General features: G+C 45.6%; 1 pseudogene; it reads left to right on the top strand.

Annotated features, from left to right (window-relative positions):
* Positions 1-6,430: 6,430 nt before the first annotated feature.
* Positions 6,431-7,669, top strand: LOC136353570 (uncharacterized; annotated as a pseudogene).
* The last annotated feature ends 8,232 nt before the right edge of the window (positions 7,670-15,901 follow it).

Raw genomic sequence — 15,901 nt, 5'->3', positions numbered from 1 at the left:
AAAGGTTCTTAGTGAGGTGCATCACGTCGATTGCGTGGCGGACGTCCAAGAATTCCCAATAGGGTAACTCCCAAAATATAGAGTTCTGTTTCCACATCAGCGCGTGACCATCTTCGCTCTCTATAGGCTGGCTTCCAGGCCCCTTTCCGAACACTACTTTAAGATCTTTAACCATAGCAAACACTGTTTTCCCGCTGCGATGTTTAGGCTTCGTACGGTGGTCAGCCTTATGTTCGAAGTGCTTACCTTTCTTCCATACCGGGTGGTTTGCTGCAAGGAATCGACGATGACCCATGTATACAACCTTCCTACAGTGCTTAAGATACGTACTTTCTGTTTCATCCATACAGTGAGTGCAAGCCTTGTACTCCTTGTTGGACTGTCCGGATAGGTTGCTAAGTGCAGGCCAATCGTTGATAGTTATGAACAGCAGCGCTCGTAGGTTAAACTCCTCCTGTTTGTCCTCGTCCCACATGGGGACACCTTCTTTCTTCCACAACAGTTTAAGATCTTCGACCAGTGGTCTTAGGTACACATCGATGTCGTTACCAGGTTGCTTGGGGCCTTGAATAATAATCGGCATCATTATGTACTTACTCTTCATGCATAGCCAGGGGGAGGTTGTAGATACACATCGTAACGGGCCAAGTGCTATGGCCGCTGCTCATCTCTCCAAAAGGATTCATGCCATCTGTACTCAAACCAAACCGTATGTTTCGTGCGTCCTTTCCAAAGTCTTTAAATTTTCTGTCGATGTTTCGCCACTGCGAACCATCGGCGGGGTGTCTCAGCATCCCGTCCTGTTGACGCTCTTCAGCGTGCCATCGCATCATTCTAGCATTCCGTTTGTTCCTGAACAAACGCCTTAGCCGTAGTATTATAGGGAAATACCACATCACCTTAGCAGGAATTCTCTTCTTTGTTAGCTGCCCGTCAACTTCTTCTGGATTGTCTCGTCTAATCTTGTATCGTAGTGCTTTGCAAACAGGGCATGCTTCTAGATTCTCGTACTCCTCACCGCGATATAGGATACAATCATTCGGACATGCGTGAATCTTCTGAACTTCTAGTCCTAGCGGGCAGACTATCTTCTTAGCCTCGTACGTTGTCTCGGGCAATTTGTTTCCCTCCGGAAGAATGTTCTTGACGAGTTTCAATAAATTGCCAAATGCCTTGTCACTAACCCTATTTTTTGCCTTCCATTGCAAGAACTCCAGAGTGGTATCCAACTTTTTGTGCCCCTGCTCGCAACCTGGGTACAACGATGTTCTGTGGTCCTCTAACATCTTGTCCAATTTATGGGCCCCCTTTTCACTTTCGCAGTCCTCCTTAGCGTTACCATCAGCATTGTCACACCCAGAAATTCTCGAACCAGAATTTCTAAGCTGAAGGTGCATTAAGTCCCTGTCCAGGACCAGCCAGGGTACACAAACGACAATTGTTGACATACAGACCCACGTCTTACAAAAATATAAAAGATTACAAATGCAGCGGGAAAGATAAAAGCGAGCTAAACCGGGAAGCTTGACTTTAGCAGCGGGCGACTCCACTCCACAGGCAAACCTTGATGGCAGTGACGAAACCAACCTCTCTGAGATGGCTCCAACTGAGAAGAACTTCAACTCTGGTGTGGGGGAAAAGAGAGCAAGACTGAGTACTACCCACTGTACTCAGCAAGTCATACCGGAAAAGGAGGTATGATGCAGGATATAACCAAAGGAAGCTAGGGGTTCTTTTGCATAAAGCAGGCATTTCAAAGCAGTAGTTGAAAGCAGTAAAACAGCTGTAGTAATTAATCAATATTAACCAATCATTGTCCGACGCTACACCACGTTGCAACAGGCCCAACCAACCACCTGAACTACACCAGTTCATTAAGCTAAACTAGGAGTGAGACTAATCACGGTGAATCTGGTTGATCGCCCATAACCGCGGGCACGGCTATTCGAATAGTTTTACTCTGGCCAGAGGTGTACAACTGTACCCACAAGACACGATTCCACACATGTCGCCATGCCCCGAAGTATCACCATGATACTGCAAAGGGGGAAATCGTGATACTGCAGTTACCCACTCCCGCTTGTGGTAAGCACGGTAAGTCTCCCAGGGTTTCCTGTGAACCGGTCCTTAACTGCCATGGGTGCGACCAGCAAAACCATGCACTCACAGCCCGCCATTCAGAATATTTTAATTAACTGACACCCTTGCGGTGGCACCAATCTAAAGCTATGCCAATAGTCAGAGTCTATGTAATAATGTGATCCCATTTGTGTACTAGTTGAACTAAGCATGGCTAAGCATTTCCTAAGCCAACATCTAGTCATTTTGATACCCAAGTTATCAATGGCATAAGGTAACCAATATGTGGCTGAGGAATAGGACCCATCCCACATTACATTGTAAAAGAATGCAACATTTAATAGAAATGCGGGATATTGGTAAATTGGGTACAATATGATCAAACGTATTGCATGACTTGCCTTGCTCTCGAACTGATGAGACCTCAGCAACGTCTTCGAGAAACCGCGGATCGACGAAACGGCCGAAACCTACGCGACAAACAAAGCACACAAGCAAAACATGCTATAAGACTACTGAAACAGGAAACAAAACCATTTTTAATGGATTCTTTGCATTTTTCTTGATTTACTGAGACTTGAATAGACTTAAACGGAGCTCGGATGAATTACTTATGAATTTTAGAAGATAAAGTGTGTTTTTACTAATAAAGAAAAAGTCCTTAATTAATTATTGCGCAATAATACCCAGGGCTGACGTCATCCAGGGGGGGCGGCGCCGACAGGCGGGGCCCACGGGTCAGCGGCTCAAAGGGGAGAGGAAGGGGGCGCCGGCATATGGGCCCCACGGGCAGTGGCTCAAGGTGGCCGGTCTACCGTGGACCGGCACCACGCGGGTGGTCCACCGCCGGTCCACGGGACCGACGGTCCGGATCGGCCGGGAGGCCGATCGGACGGCACGGCGGCGGCTAGGCACGGCTCGGCTCGGCTTCAAAACCGGCCGGCCGGCCATGGCAACCGGCGGCGACGCGCACGGTCGCCGGCGACGGCAATCGGCGGCGCGGGAAGCGACGACGGACGGGGTACAGGACGGCGGCGTCGACCGAAGGCGACGGCGAGCGCGTGGAGAGAGGCGGCGCAAACGAGAGAGAGGGGAAGAGGGAGGAGGGGGATCCTCACCGGCGAGTATGGCGGCCGGAGCGGAGGATGAAGGTGGCGGCGACGACCTGGCGATGAGGAGGGGCGGACGGGCGGCGGCGGCACCTACGGAGGGAGTTGAGAAGGATTAGGAGTAGAGAGAGTGACCACGGCGGCCACCATTGTTGGCCGGAGACGAAGGAGAATGGATAGCTCACCGGTGTGCGAGGAGAACCGGGCTCCGGTGGGGTTTAGCGGAAACCGAGCGGCGGCCGAGGTGGCTCACGCGGCGGCAACGCTAATGGCTGCGGCGGCTTGGCGCAGCGGCGGCTCTAGCGGCTGCGGCGCGCGACCGGAGGTGGCGGCAAGCGGCGGCGCTAGTGGCGAGCGGCGCGGCGGCGGTAGGAGGCACGGGAGAGCGCGGCGAAAAGGGGAAAAGGGAGAGGGAGATGCGGGGAAGCTTTATAGGGGCTCGAGAAGGGCGGACATGGCCGGGAAACCCCCCGATTTGGCCGGCGACGTGGGGGGAGAGAGAGAGAGTGGGGGGGATTCAAATCGAATCCCGCCCATTTGCGGGTGCGCGTGCGGGCGGGAATGGCGGGGAGGGCGGCGACGTGGGGACGCGGAGTGGGGGCGCGGCGTGGAGCGGAGAAGGCGGCGGCGCGGACGGTTTCGGTGGCGGTTGCCGTTGTGGGGCGGGCGGCTGGAGGAAGGGGACGACCTGACAAGTGGGCCCCACCTGTCAGCGTCCCGGAGAGAGGGGAAAGGGGAACGGGCCGGCCCAAAGGAAGGAGGCCGAGCGCGGGAGGGAGTGGGCCGATGGCCCAATAGAGAAAAAAGAAGGAAAAGAAAAAGAAAAAGAAGAAATGATTTTTCCTGGGATTTAAAATTGCACTTTGGTGATTTTTAATTGGTTAAAATTATTTCTAAGGCTCTGAAAATTCCACTAAAAATCTTGTTAATGCATTGGAGCATGGGGAACTCAAGAAAAATTCCACCACGCTATTTCCGATTATTAATTGCATTTATTAACTAGGGATTTAGCTCTAGGTTAATTAAGATAATTTCTTCGGGCAATTTATTTAACCAATTTTTAAAGCAAGAAAAGGGGGGAAACTTCAGGGTGTGACAAGCATCTCTTTCCTCCTCACCCGTTTGATTTCCTTCAAATCCAACATACTGAGCAAAGTCCGGAATATTGTCGTCTTCCAGTTTATCTTCTTCCATTTCAACACCTTGCTCTCCGTGGGATGTCCAACAATTATAGCTTGGCATGAACCCCGACTCAAACAAGTGGAAATGAATAGTCCTCGATGCAGAATACTCCTTCTGATTCTTACACTTATTGCATGGACAACAAATAAAACCCCTTTGCCTGTTAGCTTCGGCCACTCTCAAAAAATAGTGCACGTCGTCAATAAACTCTTTGGACCGCCGGTCAGCGTACATCCATTGCCGATCCATCTACATGAGTTGAAAAAAAATCATACACAAATAATTATTCTTACAATAATGACAGTCATACAATAATTATAAGATAATTACATACTCTTTCAACAGTCATACAATAATGACATATCTTTATTCATACAAAAATCATAAAATATTACACCAAATAATTCTTATTTACTATTTCTAAAGTTTTAAACTAATTTTAATGTGTTTTACTTCTTTTAATTTTCATTTTAGTTTGTTTTCTATTATTTAAGATTAACTTTCACTATATTTTCCTTCTCAACTATTTTATAAAACCTTCTTTAGCAAATGAACTAAATTTCTATATATTCTTTATTCCCCACATAAATTTTCTCTCTCATCAACTTACAACTAAATTTTGGAGACAAAAAAGTGTGCAAAACATAGCTACAAATGTAATATGACAAAAAAAAACATTGGAGGATGAAGTTGCAAACCTTTTAGGCACCTCCGATTTGTATGTAATCACCAAAATAAATTCACTGGAAATTTTGGCATGACCTCCCCTCTTTTTTGAAGAAATTTTGAAGCTTGCTCGGGCAGCTGGAGGAGGAAGAAGACATATATATAGGGGTGGGACTTTAGTCCCGGTTGGTGTTACTAACCGGGGCTAAAGATCCCCGAGATCTTGGGACTAAAGTTACGATCTTACCAACCGGAACTAAAGATCCCGGGGGGGCCTGACAGGCCCTGACAGCATTTGAACCGGGACTAAAGATGCCAACCGGGACTAAAGATCAAATATGCCCGTTACCCTTTTTAACCGGGACTAAAGATTATCTTTAGCCCCGGTTTTTATTGCATCCGAGACTATTGTGGAATTCGGCCGACCGATAAAAAATAGTTTCTCCACCAGTGTGTCATCATCTGTTTTATCTTTGTTGCCTGTGAGTTTCTTATTCGTAAGTCGCCTGTTCGAGTAGGACGGAGAAATTTAGTGCCAGCCGTACTAGCTAAATGCATAGAGCTTGTGATTAAGTTAATTACATGTTGATCAGGCGACTTGCTGTTTTAAAACAGGATGCACGTCATCGATACGTGCGTTAGACAATATACAATTACATAGTACAAGTTGGTTGCATGCACTAATTCAAATCTTCACAAAAAGGTTGGTTGGCGCAATAATAATCCTATTACCTCTATCGATCCTTGCAAGACAGCTGCTCGCTTGCCTATTTCTACCACGAGATATGCTAAACGCCACAATCGGAGTACTGGTTTATCACCGATCAACTCAGGAATCTCTCAAATCAGGAAATACAAATTAACAAGCTAGCTTAATCACAGTTGACGCAAAACGAGCCTACATGGGTGAGGCGATTAGGGTTTTTGGGGCGACGCCGAGGCGATCGTCAGAAGCGGCGACCCCTCTGGCGATCGGGCGAGGTGGAGAAGATGATCGGGAGTATACCTCAAGGAGAGGCCTCGCTACTCGGATTTCGGCAAATTGCTTGGCGGGAGGTGATTTGGGCGCGAATTTTGAGCACAACAAGGGGCCCAAGGGCATCCATGGCGGTGGGAGTTTGGGCTTTCTAGCCCATCCCTGTAGCCACGGGTGTGGGTACCCTCCCTCCCGACAGCTGGCGCATCTGGATCGGCATCTCCACCATTTGTGGGGGGCAAATCTTCGGGAGCTAGGTTTTCGAGCAGGGTGGTGCAAGGAGGAGTCGGGAGAAGTTTCTGCTGCGGCAGAGGAGTGGCCGCGGGTGGGGATTGGCGGCGGTGAATCGTGGTGGAGAGGCACCATCCGAGGAGACACTAGGCGCTTCGCGAAGATTGTTCGAGCTCGACCTCCGGAAATGGCGCATCAAGGCGGTGGGTGGAGGGGAAGATTCCAGCCAAGGCCGGCGTTCCAAGCGCGGCGTCCGGCGGGGCAAGTGTTTCAGGGGAAGCAAGGGCAAGCTGGAGGAGGAGTGGATCGACAGTACATGGTTCGAGGAGAGGGAAGCAAGGGAGATCAAGCAGAGATCAAGCTTAAGGAGGGGAGCTTGCTGCAGAAGTCCCTGGAAGAGAAGGACTCTGCTCCTGATCTCCAAGCTCAGGAGAAACCAAAGGACGAGGCACCCATGCCGAATCCTCCTCCACAAGCCAACCCTAAACATGGTATGAATCAATCTTCTCAAGTTACTCAGCGCACTCTTTGTCTCAGATGCAAGGGTTTGGGTCACATGGCTAGAGATTGTCCAGCTGCTGTTTTCTATACCAACTGTGCTAAGCCTACTCATAGGACCGAGGATTGTTTGTATGACAAGTAACCGAGACCGATAGCTAAGCTAGTGGGTTATGGTGCTCCAGGACTTGGTTGCATTTTGATTCAGAACACTAAGGCTGAACCCGCAAGGGAGCATATTAATCCACTGGCCATGATCTCAGTTGTTATTGGTGAGGGATTGACTGTGGCACAGTTGGAGCAGGGATTTACTCAGCAATTTAAGTGGAATTGGAACTGGAAAGCTAAGGCAATGCCAAATGGGACTTTTCAGATGAGGTTCCCAAATAAGATGAGATTTGAGGAGTTATCCAGTTTTGACCATTTTAGTGTCAAAGGTACCAATGTGCAGATTAATGTTAAGGAATGGACCCAAGAATCTGAAGCCATTGGCAAAATGCACATTGTTTGGGTGAGGGTGACAGGTATACCTGATGAGATGAAAGGCTATCTTGCTTTGTTTGAGGTGGGTTCAAATTTGGGTCCAGTTATGGCAGTGGATATGGCCTCGCTTAGAGCTCATAATGGGGTCAGAATCAAGGTTGGCATGATGGAGCTGGAACCCTTACCCATGAAACTTATCCTGACAACACCAAAGGGCTTACTCTTTCAAGCTTGCTTTAATTTGGAAGAGGTTGTGGAACATGGGTGGTTTAGGGAGCAGCTGTTTGATGAAGGAAAGGAGAGTGATCTCATCCCAACTAAGGTATCCAAAGAGAGGGGAAGCAACATGATGGTAGCAAAGATGGGCAAAGTCCCTCTTGCAGCAAAAGTAGTCAGGAATTTGTTGGAGGAAGCTCTGCTAGACAAGCCCCTGTTGAAGCTATGATCCCAGACAAAGTTTCACAAGTCCTCAGAGATAGAGAGCTGGCTGTCCAGATGCAGGAAGAGGAGATGTTGAAAGATTTGCCATCCAAAGGTGTTCCTGTGATGGAAAACAAGAAACAATCTGAAGTCATGCTGTCATCTAATATGCTGGTGGATCTTGGGGGGACAAAAGATGATAAAACACAGGACAATGGAGATAAAGGCAAGGAAAGCTGTGTGGAATTGTTGGAGGAATCAGATATGGGACACTTGGAGGAGGAGGGGGAAAGAGTGCATTTAGGGGATAGTGAAGAACTCATTGACTCTCAGGAGTCAGATGACAACTTTGCCACAAAGGTTGGGGTGGTATTAGCTGAAGATATCACTGACAGTCAAGAGGAAGATGTTAGAAGAAGTAAGAGACTGAGGGACAAGGAGGACAAGAAGCCCCAAGATCTGGCAATGGAGAGAAAAGAAGCTCAAAATGCATTCCTCGATAAAGGTCAGGCACAAATTCCCTCTATAGTTGATGAATCAAATGTTTCTCTTATCAATATGGCATGCATTTTGGGAGTAAATCTAGGATGTGCTCTAGATGATGTTGAACATAATGTTGATTTGATTAAAAAGCTTGAACTTGCTAGAATAAGTCTTTTTTTGAAAGAAAAAGAAAATGCTGAAAAAAATAAAGCAGAAAGTAAATCAGGTGGTGATTTCCCTGAACACGCTGAATTGGCTGAAATTTATTCCTCAGACAGTAACAGTGACTCTGAGCTTGATGAAATTGAATTGATGATTAAAAACATTCACTTCTCACAAGGGAAGAGGAAACTGAAAAAGGGAAACCTTGACATTGTCAAGGTAACTCCCAGGCTAAAAAGGGTAAAGGGGAAAAATAACTCAAAAAACAAATGATAGGTCTGTTTTGGAACATCAGGGGTTTGGGGAATTTAGAAAAAAAAAGGACATCTTCAAGATCTTATGAAGGATCATAGTGTTGACTTTGTTGGGATTGTAGAAACTATTAAACAAAACTTCTCGGATAACTTCTTACAAAGCTTAGCAGGAGCAAAAAACTTCAGCTAGAGATGGCTCTCTGCTGCAGGACATTCAGGAGGTATTCTTGTGGGAGTGAATGATGAAAAAAATGAAATAGTTAACACAAGCATTGGAGATTTTCATATCAGAGTGACTTTGCAAAGGATTGCCAACAAAAAACATTGGGATCTCATAGTTATGTATGGAGCAGCTCAACATGAACACAAGAATACCTTCTTAGCTGAGCTTTCTAGGGCTATTCAACCACAAAACAGTCCGTTGGTAGTTGGTGGGGATTTCAATATTATCAGAAAAGAGAGTGAAAAAAACAAACCTGGGGAGTATAATAAGTGGAGTTTTCTCTTCAATGCCATTGTTGAACAAGCTAATCTTAGAGAGTTGAGTTTAGGTAGCAGGCAATACACCTGGTGCAATAACCAAGTTAACTCCACTTTGGAGAAACTAGACAGGGTTTTTATAAATAGCTCCTGGGAAAGGGAGTTCCCTCTCACCATTTCTAGGGTCCTAGTCAGGGCGTTTTCTGACCATAATCCCATTCTAGTTGAAGCTGATTCTAAGATTCATAGATCTCCTATCTTTAGAGTTGAATTGAGTTGGTTTTTGAGAGAGGATTTGGAGTATGTGATTTCAGAAGTTTGGAATAAACAATATTCTGGGAGTAGTAATGAAAGATGGCAAAAAAAACTTAGGGTTTTGAGGAAAAAGTTGAATGGTTGGAATAGGAATTGGGAAGGACTATATAAGAGAGAAAAGGAGGACATTCTAAGGAAGATTGATGCAATTGACATCAAAGTTGAATCTGCTGGTATGACTAGCAGTGATAGAGAAGAGAGAAGATCTTTAGAGCAAAAGTTGTGCTATACCATTAGAGAAGAAAAACTAAAGTGGTTTCGGAGAAGTAAAGTGAAGGAAACTTTGGAGGGAGATTGTAACACAAAATATTACCATGCAAAGGCAAATGGGAGGAGGAAAAGTCAGATTCACTCTCTGAGCCAAGAAGAGGGAGAAATAGAAGGCCAAAGTAATTTATTACAGTACATCACTCAGTTCTATAAGAATCTGTTTGGTCATTCAAAAGAAAACAGTATAACCATTGACCTTAATGGGACCTGTAAAGTTTCTGAGGAGGATAAAGCTAAATTGGTCCAACCTTTTTGTCTTGAAGAAGTCAGGACAGTAGTTTTTTATTTGAAACACAACAAGGCTCCTGGTCCAGATGGGTTGCCAGGAGAATTTTATGTCAAATTTTGGGACTTAATAAAAAATGACCTTCTTGATTTAATCAATGATTTTCAAAGTGGAACTCTAGACACAGAGAGACTTAACTTTGGGATCATTACTTTGGTACCAAAGTGTAAGGATGCTGCACAAATTCAGAAGTTTAGGCCCATCTGCTTACTAAATGTAAGTTTCAAAATTTTAACCAAGGTGCTGATGAATAGGATTGATAATGTGATGGCATATATTATTTCTAGAAACCAGACTGCTTTTCTCAAAAATCGATTTATTTTAGAAGGGGTGGTCATTCTGCATGAAATCCTGAATTCCATTCACCAAAAAAAACAAAGTGGCATACTTTTCAAAATTGATTTCGAAAAAGCTTATGATAAAGTGGATTGGGTTTTTATTCATAGGATGCTAGTGGCAAAAGATTTCCCTCCCCAATGGTGTGACTGGATGATGAAAGTCATTAGAGGGGGGAAAGTTGCAGTTAAAGTTAATGATGAAATTGGACCTTTTTTTCAGACTTTCAAGGGACTTAGACAAGGTGATCCTTTATCCCCTCTGCTGTTTAATTTAGCAGCAGAAGCTCTGACCCTCTTAGTGAAGAGAGCTGAGGAGAATTCTTTAATAGAAGGTCTAGGAATCAATGATGAAAACAAGGTGGCTATTTTACAATATGCTGATGACACCATTTTTTTTATCCCTGATAACTTGGAATATGCAAGAAACCTCAAATTCATTCTTTGTCTCTTTGAGCAGCTTTCAGGGCTCAAAATCAACTTTAATAAAAGTGAAATTTTTTGTATTGGTTTGGAAAAAGAGAGGCAGGATATGTATAGTCAACTCTTTACTTGTAACATAGGTGATTTGCCTATGAAGTACTTGGGGGTACCAATTGATAAAAAAAGGATTCTTAAAAGGGATTGGAAAACAGCTGAAAACAAAATGGAACACAAGCTAGGTTGTTGGCAAGGGAGATTCCAATCAATTGGAGGGAGATTGATCCTCATCAACTCCAGTTTAAGTAATGTTCCACTTTACATGCTCTCCTTTTACAGGGTCCCTCAGGGTGTAAAAGAGAGGTTAGATTTTTTTAGGAGGAGATTTTTTTGGCAAGAAGATTAGGGTATTAGGAAATACCATCTGGTGCAGTGGCCGGTTATTTGTTCTCCCAGGGATCAGGGGGGCTGGGGGTCTTAGATTTAGAACTTATGAACAAAGCTCTGCTGGGAAAATAGATCTGGAACTTGGAAAATGGGGATGGGTGGTGGCAGGATATGCTGAGGGATAAATATTTGAAGAAAAAACCCATGTCTGTCCTCAAAACTAAAGCTGGTGACTCCCACTTTTGGCAGGGTCTTATGGAAGTAAGGAATGATTTCTTCAAGTTTTGTTCAAAAAAAGTGGGTGATGGAAGGTCCATCATGTTTTGGGAAGATAGTTGGTTAGGTGGTCGACCTCTAACTAGTCAGTTCCCTACCCTTTACAATATTACCTTGTCAAAAAACATTTCTCTGGCCATGATAAAGGAACATGGTTGGGGTGTGATCAAATTCAGAAGGACCCTTTTTGGTGAAAAACTGAGAGATTGGGATAAGATCAAACAGGGTTTTGATAACTTACATTTCATCCCTAACTGCAGAGATAGACTTTGTTGGAACCTGACCAAACAGGGGACTTTCACTGTTAAATCTTTTTATAATGCACTATGTATTCAACAAACAAATGTACCCTTTAAGAAAGTTTGGAAGTTCAAAATTCCCTTGAAAATCAAAATTTTCATTTGGCTTATCTTAAAAGGAAGGACTCTTACTAAGGATAATCTTTTTAAAAGAGGATGGAGGAAAGGAGACACAAACTGTCAGTTTTGTGATCAACAAGAGACCATCCAACATCTTTTTTTCGATTGTCCTATGGCTAGGTTGATTTGGTACATTATTTCCTGTGCTTTTGATTTGAAACCTGTGACAGATAGCAATCATCTATTTGGCTCTTGGCTTGCTGCCTTTGGGAAAAATTGAAACTTTTAGTAATCACTGGGGTAGCTGCTGTACTCTGGGCAATCTGGAAAACCAGAAATAAAGCCTGCTTTGAGAAAAAACTCCCCAAAGATCCAACTGATGTTGTTTTTCTGGTCTGCCATTGGGTGGAAATCTGGGCTGTGTTGCAGAAACAGGAGGTCGATCAAAGAAGGCTGCTCTTGGGGGCCCGACTTATAAGACAAGTGGCAAGTGACGTCTTCAATTCCAAGTTTGGATGGCGAGCTGATGTCAGAAGAATAGGATTCTGAAGAAAAAGGAAATCTGTTGCTGAAGTTGTTGCTGCTATGTGTGCGTTGTTTTTAGGCTGTAGGACTGAATGTTAGTCTTCGATAGGCTTTTGTGTGTCCTCACTTTCAGTTCTCTGTTGCTGGGGTTTACCATTGTCAGCTATCAAGCTATCATGTTACAAAACCAACTCTGTAAGGGATTTTATGTCCTTTTTTTTCCTGAACTTTGTAGCTTTGATCATTTCTAGTAATGGAAATGGGGGCTTTGTGCCCTTGGTCAAAAAAAAAAAACAAGCTAGCTTAATTAGGATTTGAAATATGGTACGCATCCCGCCCAAATTTCGATAGAAACATAAAATTCCAGATACATTTGCAGCTGTTACAATCTTCTACTAGTGTCCTTGTAATGACAACACCATGTACATAAGCAAATCTAGCATCGTACTCCGTAGTAGCAAGACTACGAAAATTACAGTTCGGCCTACTGGGAACAACAAATTGACTCTGATAATCCGTACTCCCTCCAATTTTATTTTAATTGACGTTTTGGACAATGACACGGTCTACAAAATATATCTCTGACCTACTACGTGAGTTACACTTTGGCGACAAGACGATCGAGATCTTTCACGATTTCACCTGCGTAGGTAGCGTCGATCTCTCTCTATCGGCAGCAACCGCACCGTGCACGTAAGTACTCCCTCCATCCCAAAAATAGGCAAAATATGGGTTTCCGTGCCAACGTTTGACTGTCCGTCTTATATGAAACTTTTTTTATAATTAGTATTTTCATTGTTGTTAGATGATAAATGATTAATACTTTATGTGTGACTTATCTTTTTAATTTTTTTCATAATTTTTTTAAATAAGACGGACGGTCAAACGTTAGACACGGAAACCAGGGTTTGTCTTTTTTTTTTTTACGGAGGTATTACGCACGAATGCACGACGATTAGAGGGAATCCACAAGGCAAGTGGCCCTCCCAATCGTCGTCCAGGATCCAGATCCGTAGGCTGATTCGCTGGTTGAGCAGGTGCACCGTGCACGTACCGATCGAGAGGTAGCCATCTCATGTTGCGGCTTCCACTCACCCAGGATACCGATGACCCGTCCGATCCATCCATCCATCCATCAGACCATCACCCCATCATACGTCCTCGTCGCATCGTACTCCGATGGATGGAAAATATCAATATCCAGCGAGTTCGGGTGTACTGCTACTGTGCTCGCAATCCATTGACACTATGCAAGTGTAGCCTAGTAGTACACTGTAGCATTGGCAAAGAAGCCCATGGTGGCGCCAACGGGGAATCCGAATCAATCCATCCAGCTACGGATGATTGAGAGCCGCTGTTTGCGAGGAAGAGGACGGGAGACGAGACGATAAGCACGAGCCGCCAACCGCTGGTCGAAGCATGAATGATAATGGCCGGGAATTTCAAGGGAGGAGGCCCGTGATAAGGAGGCGTACGACTCAGCTCAGGAGCAGTACTCCTCCTAGTGCTCCAGATCTGATCTCATCTGATCACCGCGCCCTCGTCTCACGATCCGTCGCTCGGCTCGCTCACATGTGCGCCGACGCGTTCCGTGCGGATGCGTGGGCCACCAGCTAGCTATACTAGCCTGCTACTAGTAGTACAATTGTCCTCGTCGTCTCCTGTGCCCTTGTGTTCCGGTGAGCCACACACACCAAGGCCTCGCGTCGCGGTTGGGACGATTCGCTTTCGGTGGGCGCCGCTGTGCTGTTCTGTGCTGTGCGGTGTGTGGGTTTTGGACGGGACCAGCGATCGATCGGTTTGGTTTGGCTCGGCACGGCTAGGTAGGCTGGGGGCATGTACGTACGTACGTACGATTCTTCGTGATAAGGTTTCCGGGCGGCAAGCTAAGCTGCGAGCAAAGGACCTGACGTCCAGATGGTCACCTGCTCGCACGCACCACCACCGCATTATTTGTAATCCTCCTCCGTTTTATTTTATAAGTTATTTTTAATTTTTCTTATTGTCAAATTTGTTTAGGTTTAATTAATTTTATAAAAAAAGTTTTGCAACATCCATAATATTAAGAGTAAATTTCACTTCGGGCCACCTTTTGTTACCGATGTTTCACTTTGGACCACCCTTTAAGCAATATTTTCATTTTGGATTGGGTAAACTTGCCTTTGTTTCACTTTGGACCACCCAACTCTCTTCTCAAGCATATGAACGATCTCGATTACGCCGTCTCCTACTCGTCAATGAACTGTCACAGCTATATGTAAGACTATTTCTTCGACATATTACAAGTTGGATGTAGATGGATAAAAAAGTGATGGTGGTTCAATGTGAAATAAAGGTAAAAATACCCGGTCCAAAGTGAAAATATTGGTCCTAAGGTGGTCCAAAGCGAAACATCGGTAATAAAAGGTGGCCCAAAGTAAAATTAACTCTATTATATTAAATAAGTTTTATTAAATATATTTGATAATATATTTGTTTTATGTTAAAAATTTTGCTATATCTCTAAATAAATGTGGTTAAATTTTTAAAAAAAACTAACCGTAGAAATAGTAAAATGACTTATAAAATGAAATGAGATGGAGGGAGTATGATTTTTTTTTTACGTAAAGGCCACCAGGAGGACAATACCAATCCCATCTCTGAAGAACAAGAAAATCTTGTGTGCGTGGCAGATTTCGGCTTGCATCATGGAATGAAGGTGTATGCATATCCAACTCAACTCAAAAATTGCAAGTGCCTCTCTTGAACAGAAAGCTTGACGATTGCCGGGCTTCAAGTTTTCGTCTAAAAAGTTGAGAGGGTGAGAATTGGGCTCATATCATTGTCGATGGGCCTAGGCCTTATCTGTCCTCACCCACATGCTATAGTTATAGGGAAAAAGTACACCGAAGGTCCCTCAACTCGTCATCGAGTTACAAAATCGTCCCATAATCGCAAAACCAGATATCCGGCGTCCCTTAACGTACAAAACCGTTTACTTTAGGTCCCTCGGTGGTTTTGACCCCGATTTTATCCTACGTGGCGGCTAAGTCAGCGTTGGACCCACGTGGACCGCACATGTCAGGATACCACTTCATCACCCTTTATCTCTTTCCCCTCCTCTCCCTTCCTCCTCTCTCTCTCCCTCTCTCACTTCTCTCCTCTCGGCTAGGCTAGCCGGCAGGTGGGGATGAGGTCGCCGACAACAGGCGCGAAGACGAGGGGGTCCACGGCAATAGGGACGACCGGGTCGACGGCGTTAGATTCGGTGACGGTGGTGGTGGTGATGTTGAGGAGGTTGGAGATGGAGACGACGGAGGCGTTGAGCGGTGGGGAGGAGCGGAACACGAGGTAGGCGTCGCAGGGCCCCGCGGCGGCGGCGGAGGTGACGTCATACTCTTGCTGTGCCCGAGGCGACGGCCGATGGCCCTCACCCGCGCCGCGCCGCGCGGCGCCACGACGACGAGGAGGACGAGGAGGAGGATGAGCGCGAGCACGGCGCCGCCGCCTCGGATTCGCTGTAGCCCCTCCCCCCCCCCCCCCCGGCGCCATCGGCGAGGTCGGCGACAGCTGCCACCACCACCGCCAGACGCCGCCACCGCCGCCACCACCACTCAGCCCCGCCGCCAGCTGCCTCCCCGCCGTCCAGCTACTAACGCCATTGTTGTTGCACCGCCATCGGCAAGATTCAACGCAGGAGCTTCGGATCCGGCCACAGGACGGATC

This window comes from Oryza sativa, chromosome 10 (assembly GCF_034140825.1).
Source record: "Oryza sativa Japonica Group chromosome 10, ASM3414082v1".
NCBI classification, from domain to species: Eukaryota; Viridiplantae; Streptophyta; class Magnoliopsida; order Poales; family Poaceae; genus Oryza; species Oryza sativa.
Note: the sequence above shows the minus strand (reverse complement) of the source record. Positions and strands in the feature narration are given on the sequence as shown.